The sequence below is a fragment of the Camellia sinensis genome, chromosome 5 (assembly GCF_055761805.1).
Source record: "Camellia sinensis isolate YWXY chromosome 5, ASM5576180v1, whole genome shotgun sequence".
Lineage (NCBI taxonomy): Eukaryota > Viridiplantae > Streptophyta > Magnoliopsida > Ericales > Theaceae > Camellia > Camellia sinensis.
Genome location: NC_138965.1, coordinates 39,011,545 through 39,022,828, shown reverse-complemented (window position 1 = coordinate 39,022,828; position 11,284 = coordinate 39,011,545). Strand labels below are relative to the sequence as shown.

Sequence of the window (11,284 nt, the reverse complement as noted above, 5' to 3'; positions counted from 1 at the left end):
ATCAACAATTTGAATTTCATTTCTTGGAATTACCACATGCACCTGGTTAGCCTCCCTACCTACCTCACTGACATTCGGAGTCCCCATGACACCCCCAGTTTCTTTTACGGCTGATGCAGAGAGCCACTCATTACTCTTCTCTTTTGCCCCTGAAACTCTCTCCACCATGTCCTTCCCACCATTTTTTGACAGCTGATCTACTTCCTCTTGACCCATAGATTCAGTGCCCACATTGTCGAAGCAAAAGCTTTTGCAATGGCATGGTTGTACTACTGCTGGGAATTCTTCACACACTCTAACTGGGAAAATATTTCCATTACATTCAACATTGATCACCTCATTTATGAACTCCAGTCGATTGGTGATTATTCTTACCTTCCCAGTCTGAAACGAACTCTGACTGAGAATATCTTCACCTAACTGAACAACCTCACCCCACACCTTGCCAATGTCACTGAATGTAGTAACATTCCACAAGTTGAATGGAACACCTACACATGTTATCCACACACATCTTTCTTGTACAATGAAATTTCCTTTCTCCCAATCTGTAACAAAATCGCACTAGTGGACCATCCACTCTTCAATCTTTGGCCTTTCCTCCTTTTTATGTTGTTGTGATCTGAAGGTTAGCACAGCTAACCTTCCTCCCCCAGCTCTAACTCTTACATCCTTTGCACCTCTTCTAGCAACCTCCTCCTTAAACTCATTGAATGATAGAAGAGATTTAAGTTTGACTATTATACTGTCATAAAGCCACCCATTTCCAGTTTCATATGCTTTGACAGTAAGATTTGCCTTTCCAGCACTACCTCCATTCTGTACTACTTCTGCAAAAGATCTTCTACATACCCTTTCCAACCCTTGTTGCACGAGACCCCTCTGTTGGCGCTGCATCATCCTATCGTTTCCTCTGGTTACCATTGCAGGTCGCTTGATCTCACCTTTTTTGAACTCTGCCTTCTTCACTTTCAGTGCCTTGTTGTCACACCACAGGCCATCTGTCTTCAGCACCGCCATTTCAGCAGCAACCTTCCAATCGTATCTCACAAAACCAAACCTAGAGCCCATTGCTTTCCTTCTTTTTGCTAGGATGAAAGCATCCTTAACTACTCCAAAATTATTAAACAGAGTAAACAGGCTCCTAGGAGTCATTGAGTCTGGGAGCTCATCCACAAAGATGGTGAACAACCCATTTTCCACTAATCTGTTACCTTGGTTACCCATCTGTCTTCTTCTGAAAACTGGGTTCCAGCCTCCAGTCTCCATTGACAAAGAACTCTCTCTTCTATTAATCGAAGTCTTAACTTAGCTTTTTTTCATCCTAGAAGCTTCAAAGCGAGTGAATGGACATTTTAAGGAGTAAATGCTATCATAATTGTTTGTCGACATTTTGGGCTTTGAAGAAGTAGCTAGGAAGGTGGGGGTTATAAAAAAATAATAAGAATAATAAATTTATGTGCATAGAAATTATTTACAAAATGTGATATAGGCATTTCATAAGGGGTGGGGATATCCCATCGCATCCCTTCCCTTCTGAGACATCTATATTCTATTTTTGTGTGTTCCTAGAATTACTGTAGGCAAGGATAATGATATTGAGAAAGTGGAGATTTTTAATTTTTATTTACCAAATTCAGTATATTTTACATAGTTTTAAACTTAAAAATGTCATTTTATAATGGAAAATTCTCCGGTATGCATGTATACCGTATGCAATCTTACCATAAAATTAGATTAGTTTTTAGAAATCTACATAAGTAATTACACAAAAATGCGTAAGTTGAATACAAATTTACACAAGTCTTAAGTTTTCACGAACTTATGCGAATTTATATTTAACTTACGTAATTTTATAATAGAGTTGCATACGGTGTGCCTTGCACACCAGAGCATTTTCCTTGTGTAATACACTTTTTTTTGGCGTGTATATACATTATAACAATTTGTGACATTGATACTACAAATATTATAATTAAATCATTTTTAGTTATAACTAAAAAAAGTAAAATGACTCATAACCAAATGCAATTTAAGATATAATCAAATATTTTTCAGTCATAATTAAAATAATAACCATAATGGCTGATAACCAATATCACAATAAGTCATAATTAATACAAAAATAGACCATAACCAATAACTTGATCAAATTGTACTTTATGTTCTTTCATCAATAATAATTCTATTTTACCGATAAAAAAAAAAAATCACGACCAAACATCATTTGAGGCATAAGCAAAACATTTTCGATCATAACTAAAATAATAATCACAATGCCATATTGAGTCCAAATAAAATTATAACAAACACCACAAAATTATTATTATTTTTTTTTTAGCAACAAAGAAAAATTTATTTATCACGAAAGATCACAAAAATTGTAAATGGACGTATAATATATATATATTTTAAGGTGTGTATTATATGATTTTTTTTATGTAAAGTTATTTTGAATTTATTTTATATATATTTATTATTTTGTAAAGTCATATTTAAAATATACAATTTGAAATTTAAAATTATATTTTCGACTTCAATTACTTTATTAAAAAAACCCGTAATCATGTTTTTTTCAGAAATAAGTTAAAAATTATTTAAATATAAAATATAAATTTCGAAAAAGCATAAGTTTGATAATAATTTTTTTTTTTTAAAAAAGTCAAAAAGTGAGATTGGGCAAAGGCAGGGTCGGTGGTCGAATCATAATGAAAGAAGTGCTAGTGGGAAATTAAAGGAAAAATTATTAGTTGCTTCAGGGCATAGGTGGCAATGCTTCTCACAAAATAATTCATCATATCCTTTATATTCTTTAATCACTTAATACAAATTCATTAGCTCCACTTCCTTCATCAAACTTAAAGAGGGAATACACAATAATTTCTCGAATTAAAGAGGGGTGGACCTACTTAATACAAATTCATTAGCTCCACTTCCTTCATCAAACTTAAAGAGGGAATACACAATAATTTCTCGAATTAAAGAGGGGTGGACCTACGTGGAGATGCTGAGAAAGAGAGAGCGTGGCTTCGTTTGGAAAGTGGGTTAGTTTTTTGACTTTTTGATTTTTTAACTATTTTAACTTGGGTTAAAAAGTTTGGTTTGAGAAGGATTTTTTGGCTTTTTTGACTTTTTTTGTGAGAGAAGAGTGTAATGATTATGGATTGGATGTGATATTTTATTTTTTGTGACTAAAATAGCCAATTTTATTTTTTTTTGCTAAAATAGCCAAAAAAATCTAGTTTAGCTCTTCCCAAACGGTGAGCTGGATTCACATTGTCACTAACCAAAACAAACAAAAAAAACAAAACAAAAAAACTAGTAAAAAAAAATGTGGAGGTCGAAGTAAAAGTCGAAGTCGAATCAACTAACTATTATTAAAACATTATTATTTAAATCTAAAAATTATATTTATTTTTTAAATTTAAAATATTTAAAATAGTACTCTTTCTTTTATCTTTTATAATCATCAAATAATTATCTCACTTATATATCATTAAATATGAAAAGTAAATCTAAAAAATAGACTTATATATCATTTTTTCTATTATTATTTTTAAAATAAATTACATTAAGACATCATTAACTATTAATGAATAAGCAATAGGTTGTCTTGGACTAGATCGTGTTTTTTGGGCTCAGGCGACCTACTACGGATCCCATCTAAATGATTCAAATCGTTCATTTTTTAAACAATGTGTAAACCATCCATTACAAAAATCGATCCGATAATCGTAACCACGTTAGTTTATTACCTTTGTTTCCTAAAATATGAATTGTCTAGTTTTTAAATAATATTTATGGCTTTTTTTTTTTAAATAAATGACATAAAATAACATAACTATGGTTATCGAATCAATTTGATTTTTTTCATGGATAAACAACATGTGTTGGTTTAAAAATAAACGATTCGAATCATCAAGATGGAACTCATTATGAGCCCCTTGGACTCGAACATGACAATCTAGTCAACAAAGTGGACTAAAGACAAGCTAATCCCTCACAAATACCATTTACTTATTCTCAATAGAACAATGATAGATCCAATCTAATATTTACAAACGTGAATTTCATCCATCTAACAATTGAATCAATCAAGCGCAATCAATTTTACTGTGGAAAACAATCACTATTAGAAAACTTCCAATGATAATTAAAAAAATCACTAGCCCTACCTATTCACTTTGATGAATAAGATACAATACGAATCAAAACCTCTCACAGTACCTGGCAAATTCACACCTATTACTTTGGATCCTTTGTATTGTTTCTTTCACCATTTTTATCATTGGAATTGGAGCACTCATGTTAAATCCACAACTCAATTCATCTCTTGAATTCTTTAGATTGAATTTGATTAGAGGATTTAATGAGAAAAATAGAAAAAGAAAGAGAAATAGAAAGAAAATGAGAAAAATTGATAGAATTTGAACTGCAAGTTATGTTTAATTGAGTTGAGAATTGTAGAAAAAATATAGCTAATTCAAAAGATAAAACGTGAAACTGCATTGCCCTGTCACTTTCTTTTCTCCTGTATTTTTCATTATAACCAAACAAAAAATGAGATTGCATTTCTTTTTTCCTTTCCATTAGGCTGTGTTTAGTTGAAAATTTTGATGGGGGAAATGAAAAGGAAAATAGGAAGAAAATGAGAAAGAATTGATAGGATTTGAATTACTAGTTATGTTTGGTTCAATTAGAAAAATGAAGAAATAAAATAGCCTAATTGATCCCAAAAGATAAAAAGTGAGATTGTATTTCTCTCACTTTTTTTTTTCCTTTTATTTTTTATTATAACCAAACAAAAAAGGGAGCAAGGAGGGTGTTGTGACAACCAAAACGGCCGTTTTGTTTATTGCCAAAAAAACAAAAAACAAAACAAAACAAACAAACAGCTTTTGAGCCACAGTGTTACTGTAGTTAACTTTTAGACTTAGGTTGATTTTAGGGAAAAAATGGGAAGTAAAAAAAAATCTATAATATTTTTATTTGTCTCAAAATCAATTTTTTATTAATTTTTTTAAGGATAAATTGCACCGATTGTTCTTATATTTTGTCTTTATGTTTTTTATTCATGTAATTTTAATTGATTTGAGGTTAATTTTTTTTAATGAAAAATATGCGTATAAGCATTTCAAGAGAAAATTTATAAATTTTATCAATTTACTGAGTTAACATCAATCAACTTAATAATTATTTTTCATCAAAAATCTAAACGTCGTTATCAATTGGAACAAATTGATATAAAAAAATTAAAATTAAATATCAAAATTGAGTCAATTGAAAGTGTAGTTACCAATATAACACAATGGACCAAATTTAGGTACTACGGATACAATTTCTGCTAAACCTAAAATAAAAAAACAATTTTGATCATTAATTTTAGTTTTTTGTGTCAATTTGGACCAATTGATAATAACGTTAGGATTTTTGATGAAAAATAATTATTAAGTTGATTGATGTTAACTCAGCAAATTGATAAAGTTTACAAATTTACTCTTAAAACGTGACACATGCAGCTTCCTTGCCCATTTTTTATACAAAAAATATTTAACAACTATAATGAATTGAATCAAGTTAGGACAAAGTAAAAAATATATAGTCAAATCAAGTCAATTAAAATTACATGAACCAAAAATACAAAAACAAAATATAAGAACTATTGGCGCAATTTACCCTAAAATTTTTGGGGCAAATTACACCAATGATCTTTATATTTAACCCCTCGGGTCATTTTGATCATTACATTTGCAATTAGTTCAATTTTAACCCTTAATTTTAAATTTTGTTTCAATTTGATCCAATTGACAATACGGTTAGTGTTTTTTTTTTTTTAAAAAAAAATTATCACTAAATTGATTGAGATTAATTAACTGAGTTAAGTAAGTTTATAATTTTACCTAAAAAAATATAACACATGACACTTATAGACATATTTTTCATTTAAAAAAAAAATTAAGAATTGTAATCAATTAGACCAAATTGAGACAAAAGCATAAATTCAATGTCAAAATCAAGCCAATTGACATTATAAGGACTAAAATGACATAAGAATCAAAATATAGAGATTGTCATCATAATATCTCAAAAAAAAAAATTTACAAAAAATTGATTTTGAGACAAATAAAAATATTATAAATTATAAATTATATATATATATATATTTACTTCTATTTTTTTTTCTAAAATCAACCTAAGCCTAAAAGGTAAAATACAGTAAAACGGTGGCTCAAAAGGGAATTGTTTCAATATTTCTTTTTTTTTTTTTTTTTTTTTTTTTTAAACAAAATAGTCCCGTTTTGCTGTGGCAACACCCACCCCGCTCTCAACAAAAAGTGAGATTACATTTCGGCCATGTTTGTTTGGGGGGACTGGATTAGCATTCCCATGACTAATAGTCTTAGGACTACAAATCCGTTGGATTATGTGTCCTATCTTAACTAATAGTCAAGTTTAAAATAATTAATTAACCAAACATCGGATTAATAATTTTATTGGACTATTAGTCCAATCCCAAGCTCATGTCTACCCAAACAAACATGGCCGTTCTCTTTTTTTATTTTTCTCATCAAATTCTCCAATTAAACGCAAGATTAGATCTATATAACTTCATTATCCACTGAACAAAGGAATAATTGAAGTTTGAAAACGAACTCTCCTTGATCTAGTCCATCTTAATCAACTATCAATAGTCAAGAATTACAAGCAAAACTGTACGGTTTGTATGCTCTATTTATTTATATTTTTTTTTCCCCATACTTGTAGAGAGAAAAAGATAAGAGAGTTGAATCAGATTTGAATTGTTTTTCACACATGTAATGGAATTTGGCTGCCTTAGACTGCCTGAACAAAGCACAAAAATGTTTCTAAATTTACCAATACAAGATAGAAAATAGCTGGATTCGGTGCAGATTGGGCTGAATTGTAAACAGAAGAAATTGGAATTGCTGAAAAAATAAGGACAATGGAAACTAAAAAGGAATTATAGGAGACTCAAATCATGTGAAAAGAATACTATATATTATTTGTTATTGATTTACCGCTTGTAATTTCATACATGTAAACTCTTATTTTGGTTGGACTTTCAAAATTTACGACAAAAAATTTGTTCCTGGGACTGACCATCGATTTCAGAAAACATAAACATTGTTATGTTGTTTTAAATATCAAATCTCAGCATTTTCGGAAGGTGGCGCTAGAATAACACAAGGGTTATTATTGCAAGTAATCAATAAAATTGAGTAAAACAAAAACATATCAAAGAAAATGGGAGTTTACTAATGTTCTTGTCCCGGCCATTGCCAGCAGCAAGTCACCCTTCTGCTATTATCCTCTCTTTATCTTCTTTTTTTCATTCTTCATCTGTAAACCCTGTAGATCAGATCGGAATAAATATTGAAATAAAATTGCAGATTTTTAGAGCATTCCCTAGATTACCAACAACTCACATCGACAACTACAACCACTATTTCTGCTTATTTGCTATCAGTGATATGATTTTTATGTACTAATCATATTTATCAAATGGAAAGATAAAATCACCTGTTGTTTCTTCAGAGTCCCCAAATAAAATCTTGTCTGTCTTAGACGACAAACCGTCTTGGTGGTAGTCTTGATGGCTATCATAACCATGATGGCATAGAAAGTACGAGCCTGTTCTTACATGATAATCGGATAAATCTCCAACATTCATGACATTGTGAAGAGAAGGATGGGCATTGTGGTTTTGAATACCTTTCTCTTCACACTCATCATACACAATCTGGACTCTAACTTCCTTTACCTGATAAAGCTCATCATCAAGACTCGCAAAGAGATTCATTTTATCGCTACCTTCCATCAAAAGATGCCCTATTTCCCAACGGCTAAACCATATCATACTGTCATCATCGGGAATGCCTTTGAACTTTGGACGGTAGGTCCACTTTAGACCTTTGGTCTTATTGCTGATTTTGATATAATCAAATTGATAGTTTGTAAGGCTTATATCATTGGCAAATGCATAGACAATATATACGTTCAAGGCTACAACCTTGAGATTAGGGACTAAAGGCACATTAAATGATATCGAGGACCCCTTTCTCTTATTGCTACACCAGCCTGGCACCTCATTTGCAGGGACAAATATGCTATATATACCACATTCATATAGTCCCTGTGATATGGTATTCAAAATAATATTAACGATCAATTATGCAAACAACTATATATACACATATGCACACATAAACACACACACACACAGAGGGAGAGAGAGAGAACCTGAAGTGGACCTTTCTTTCTTGTGCATGTCATGTTGTTCTCTAATTCCACCTCAAGGCTTCCCATGGATTCCAAATCAACTAGGCGCAAGTTGTTAATCACTTCTGCACCAGCATTTCCAATAGGCTCTAACTTGAATATCCCCTGAACCTCAACTAGTTTTTCGCAATCACTTGAGTCCAAAATCAGAGATCTCAACAAGTTAGGAAGATTTGTTACCATTCCCAGTGAGCTACATCCATCTATATTCAACATTTCTAAACTCATTGGAAGTTCTGGCAGTGATTGGGGTCTAGTGCAACGAGATAACCTAAGTGATTGGAGCACATTAAGACCTTTGATGCTCTCCGGTAGGCTAGAAATTGGATTCTCACTAGGATTCAAATCTTGCAACACAGATAAGCTACCAAGACTTTTCATAAGATTATCATTTGACGGATTGCAATTTGAAAGGCTTAAGCTTACTAATGAGCCTGGTAAAGAAGCCAATGGAAAATAGATGGATTCTGTACTTTTTCTTGGTTTCAATACCCAAGACCAGAAGAGTGAACTCCATGATTTATCCTCACTAGTGGTAGTCAGTATTCTATTTATGGCAGTTCCATCTGCATGGAGCACTGTTAAATATTTCATCTTTCCCAACTCAGGCAACTGATCAAGCTTTGAGCAACCAGAGAGAATGAGTTTTTCAAGGGATGTAAGATGAACAATGTTGCTTGGAAGATTCTCAAGATTTTTGCAACCTTTTAGATTCAAGAAAACAAGCCTCCCTAATTTCCCTATTGACTGATGAACCTCAACCAAGTTTATGCAATCCTTAAGGATCAAATTCTCAAGATTAGGGAGTCCGGTGAAGTTAGGGGTATTGGTGAGGCCATAGCAATGACTGAGGTTGAGGAATTTCAATAATCCCAGCAACTGTAATAAAAATACGAAAACAGTTTATAGAATTCATATGTTGGTCCTGAAAATAAAAGATCAGTAAAAGAAAAAAATGAAAAAAATATAAAAATATATAAATAATAATTAATCATACCTTGGTCCCCTTCCAAACTTGATCCAAGATACTATTGCGCAAGTCAAGAGCAATTAGGCTCTCTATAGAAAAATCACTCGGCATGGATTTTAGAGGAAATCCATGCCAACACGACCATCTTAATCCTTTAGGGAAGTCGTTGTACCCTCTCATGGTTTGTACATAATTGAGCTGCAGCAATCTAAGTTTGTGCATCCTTGCAAATGCATCAGTTTCCAACTCAACCAGATTTGAATTTCTTACACCAATGTTTATTGGGTGCCAGAAGAAGAAACCAAAACAACGTCGTTTCAGTGAGTTGCCTTGGTCTGTAAGCAATGATGTGTTACTAAGTTCTTCAAAGCGGGGTTGTTTTGCATTATTAACACCAAAGCTTGTCATGGAACAATTATCTTCCCTGGCAAGATAAGACATCTTGAATAAGAAAAGAACATCCATGAACCCCAAAAAAATTAAATAGGTAAAAGAGTAGTACGTTTCTCACAGTTTTATCTCTCAAAACGTCAAAGGAATCTTTGTTGTGCCATAATCTGCTGCATTTACCCAGCTCCTTGGGTAATTCTTGGCGAACAATTTCTCTTCCCATGTCTCGAAGCAATCGGTGCATCATCAATTTGTTTTGTTCATTAATTGTTAAGAGACATCTGTCAATGAGATTTTGAATCCCAACTGTTGGGTAGAAACCACATTCATCTAGGATTCTAATAGTGAAATCTTTGCCCTTTCCAATAAAGAAACAAGAAATATGAAGGAATAGATTTTGGTCATGGTCATCTTGTAAAGAATCATAGCTTATTTTCAGCTTTTTTAGAATTTGAGAATCAGGAATAACATCCAATTTTTGTATTGTGCTTCCCCATATATTTAAGCTTTTCCCATATAGAGAAGAACCCAAAACTTGAAGAGCTAAAGGAAGGCCTTCACAGTGTAGTACTACCATTTTTGAACACTCAACATAACAATCAATGGGATGGTCTTGTCCAAAGGCATGCCAACTGAAAAGCTCTAATGATTCATCTTTATCAAATCTCTTCACCTCATGCATCATATAAACTTCATTAGCCCTTAACAGTGGCTTTGTACCCGGTGGTTAAGATAATTTTACTTCCTGGATGAAAACAATTGCGCATTCCAATTATTGCATCAAACTGGTCCCGCTGATCCACATTATCAAGAACTACAAGAACTCTTTTGCAACCAATGGTATCTTTAGTCTTAATGATTCCTTCATCAGCACTGCTTACCTTTTCCATTTCCCTTTTTAAAAGGTCTGAAAGAAGTTGCCTTTGTAAACGAATTACACCATTGGATCGTTTTGAAATTTCGCTAACATTTGCAAGAAAGCTGCTAGCTGCAAATCTTTCAAAATTCAAATTATAAACATATTTGGCAATGGTTGTCTTCCCTATTCCACCCATTCCATAAATCACTACTATGCCAACATCAGTTGATTCATCCTGTAACCATGAACTAATGTTTTGGACTTGAGATCCTATTCCAATTAAGTAGGGAGCAACATTTAAGACTGTGGTTCAACTTAGCCCCAATCACTTTGACAATTTTTTGGACAAATATTGCCTCATGCCTACATGTTGCAGATAAGTGGAAAGTAAAGCACGATAAGCATGCCATGACTTAAAATTATACTAATCTACTCGCATAAGTAATGGAAAATTCCAAATAGTTTGTCCAAAGTTTGATAAGAAAATGCGATTACACAAAATGTGTGGTTGTGCAAGATAATTTTGAATTAAAGAAGAAGACAATTTTGAATTACAGAATAGGCTAGCCATGCAAGGAACATTATGGAAAAAGCATAATAGGATTTCTCTACTCGTTTAATTGTTGTGCTATTTTGGGGAAGACTTCAACAATCAGTCGAGAGAGAGAGAGAGAGAGAGAGAGAGAGAGAGAGAGAGAGAGAGAGAGAGAGAGAGAGAGAGAGAGAGAGAGAGAGAGAGAGAGAGAGAGAAGAAGAAGAAGAAG

The 11,284-nt window shown here is 32.4% G+C and overlaps 1 pseudogene; it reads right to left on the bottom strand.

The window, feature by feature from the left end:
• Positions 1-8,191: 8,191 nt before the first annotated feature.
• Positions 8,192-10,870, bottom strand: LOC145791343 (disease resistance protein RUN1-like; annotated as a pseudogene).
• Positions 10,871-11,284: the final 414 nt, after the last annotated feature.